The sequence below is a fragment of the Lissotriton vulgaris genome, chromosome 10 (assembly GCF_964263255.1).
Source record: "Lissotriton vulgaris chromosome 10, aLisVul1.2, whole genome shotgun sequence".
In the NCBI taxonomy this organism is placed as follows: Eukaryota; Metazoa; Chordata; class Amphibia; order Caudata; family Salamandridae; genus Lissotriton; species Lissotriton vulgaris.
In genome coordinates this window covers 246756234-246759164 of record NC_141698.1, presented here as the reverse complement: position 1 = coordinate 246759164, position 2931 = coordinate 246756234, and the positions used below count along the sequence as shown (strand labels likewise).

Sequence of the window (2931 nt, the reverse complement as noted above, 5' to 3'; positions counted from 1 at the left end):
TAAAAGGTCAGTCTTTTTTGGAGGTATTTCGCTCCGGAGGCGTGCAGGGCTTTATGTGCCAGAGTCAAGGTCTTAAACATTATCCGCTTCCGGACAGGAAGCCAGTGCAATGCCTCCAAGAGGCCCGAGGCTCTAGCAAGGCGAGATAGTCCAAAGATGGCCCGTGCTGCCGAATTCTGGACCACCTGTAACCGTTGAAGCAGATATTCTGGCAGGCCGAGATACAGTAACTTTGCCACTGTGCCAAAAGGTGCCGAGGTCCCTTGAGTGAGCTGTCCATCATAGTTGGGAAAGGGCGGGAAAAACGTTTGATACTGCTACTGTGTGGTGCGGGGCTTCTATGCGTGTGCATATGCCTCTGGTGTAAAGTGTCAGAGAGCGAGCAGGGCAGCAGGTGAGGAGAAAGCAGCCTCCTGGCCACAGGAACTAAAAGGGGATCGCGCTCAAGAAACTCATGGATGCAAAGACCTCCCTCGAGTATTACAGCTTATTTCCGACGGCAGGGATGGGGTTAAAGCACACTTGCCCAGCCTTGACGTGCTCACTAATGTTTTGGCTGATTAAAACGCTACTGAATTTCAGCTTTAACTCTGGCACCTGTTACTTATCTGTAAGTGCTTCCTGTTGAGGTTTAATTTTTGGGACAGGAGCCTTGTGCCATACTTGTAACTATTCTCTGACCCTGCTTCGAGGGTCAGAGCAGGGTCAGAGAATAGTTGCAAGTAGACAAGGAGGCGCCGCTCAGGAAGCACTTACAGGGTTACAGCAGGGGCCCAAGTTGAAGTTAATTTCTTTGTAACAATTTTGTAAATGGTTACAAAGAAATTAGCTTCAACTTGGGCACCTGCTGTAAACCTGTGAGTGCTTCCTGGAAAAAACTTGTCCTGCTCGCGGACTCGCAGATTTTTCTGCCATTTCGTGAGATTCGCGGATCGCGAAATTGCAGAAAATCCACAAATTCTGCTCGAGCGGAACAAATTTTCGGCCCATACTTAATTATTTCCCATGAACGAGAAATTCTGAGTAAGTGCAGGTCATAAGCTCGCATTGATTAAGTCCCTGCCCTTTGTACACATCGCCCGTCGCTACTACTGATTGGATGGTTTAGTGAAGTCCTCGGATCGGCCCCACAGGGGTTGGCAACGGCCCTGGTGGAGCGTTGAGAAGACGATCAAACTTGACTATCTAAAGGAAGTAAAAGTCATAACTAGGTTTCCGTAGGTGAACCTGCAGAAGGATCATTAACGGCAGTGCGGCCTGAGTGACCGACAGCACCAGCCTGAAGCCCTCTGCCGCCTCCTGCAAGTATGCACCATAGGCACAGGGCCCGGCCCTACCCTTGCGCGCCCCGGCCGGCGGAGCGGTCTGTGGCTGCATGGGGCGCTCGGTGGAGGACTAGGCCTTTGGCGGGATTCTTCCTCTGGGGAGGACCTGACCGACATGTGAGGGACTGGGGTCAGGGGTGGCCGCTGTCTCCTGTCCCTCTCTGGGAGGGGCACTGCAGTAGGCTTTCCTGAGGTGGAACCCAAGCTCACCTGGCACCACCCCCACGGTGGGGGTAAACCGAATGGCAGTGGGCTGGTACCACCCCCCTAGAGGGACTTGCTGCTGGCTGGCTGAGCCCTCCTGCGCCCAATGTCCCGGTCTGACCGAGATCCAAGCAAATGAGGTAGGGTCCTTCTTGTGTGGCAGGGCAGCCTGGAAGAAAAGGGGCCAAGGACCTGCGAGGGGACCCCAGCTCCTCTTAGTGGGAAGTGGGCAGGAATGGGAGCTGCCTGGCTCTTCCCTTCTGGCACCTCTGTCAAAGGCAGGGGTGGGGTGGGCAGTACAAGCCAGCTTAGTGCACGGCTCGGGCCACCCGGCTGAGGTGCAGGTGGGGCGAGCCTCCCTCGATGCCAGGTACCCAGTTTGACATGGTCCCGTGTGGCCGGGCAGAGGGGTTTGAAGACTCGTGCGGTCCCTCCCTGTTACCCCGGGAGGGACCAGCGGCTGCGTGGCCACCTGCTCCCATCGTACTGGGAGCCCCCTTCCTTGCCCGCAGGTGGGGGGACTCCTGGGCCGAGCACCTGGCAATGTTCTTTTCTCACAATGGTGCAGTCTGACTCCCAGAGGGGAAGCATTTGGACAGGGTGCCTGGGCCGTCTCGCTGTGCAGGCGGCAGACGGACGGCGTCGCCTTCCTCCCGCCTCTCCTGCACCCGCAGGGTGGCAAACATTTTTGAAAAGTTGTCTGTGGCTCTTGGCAGTGGATCACTCGGCTCACGCGTCGATGAAGAACGCAGCTAGCTGTAAGAATTAGTGTGAATTGCAGGACACATTGATCATCAACACTTCGAACGCACCTTGCGGCCCCGTATTCCACCTGGGGCTACGCCTGTCTGATGGTCGCTCGATCGTAAATTGGCCCGGGGCTTCCCTGGGACACAGCTGTGGGCGTCGCAGGGTTAGCTCCGCTTCCCCTCCATCCCCCCACAAGGTCAGACCCCCCTGATCACCCCTTGCAAGGTCCCTCGCTGGGTCCCGCTGCAGAGGTATGCCACCGGAGTGCCTGGGCCCTGAGAAAGGGGTCTGGCAACCGGTCCGCCCCGGGACCCGTCCCAGTGTGCCTGGCTGCGTGCTGTGCATGGCCATCTGTGGTGTCCCACCGGCTACCCACGAGCATGTACCTCGGTGCCCACCTCCACTGCCGGCTTCCCGGGGAAGGCGAAACCCATCCAGATCTGATCCGGGGAGAGAGGGCGCCCGCTGCCGGGACGGCAGGCCCCAGCTCCGGCAGGGGCTTGGCCTTCCCCGGAAACCCCTTTGATGCTCCGGCGTCATTCTTCCGACTACAACCTCAGATCAGACGTGGCGACCCGCTGAATTTAAGCTTATCACTAAGCGGAGGAAAAGAAACTAACCAGGATTCCCCCAGTAATGGCAAGTGAAGAGG

At 57.3% G+C, this 2931-nt stretch overlaps 1 non-coding gene across 1 annotated transcript; it reads left to right on the top strand.

Annotated features, from left to right (window-relative positions):
* The first annotated feature begins 2233 nt into the window (after window positions 1-2233).
* LOC147685043 (5.8S ribosomal RNA) lies at window positions 2234-2387 on the top strand. The gene has a single exon (XR_015300768.1). It is a non-coding gene; the product is annotated as a 5.8S ribosomal RNA (ribosomal RNA).
* The last annotated feature ends 544 nt before the right edge of the window (window positions 2388-2931 follow it).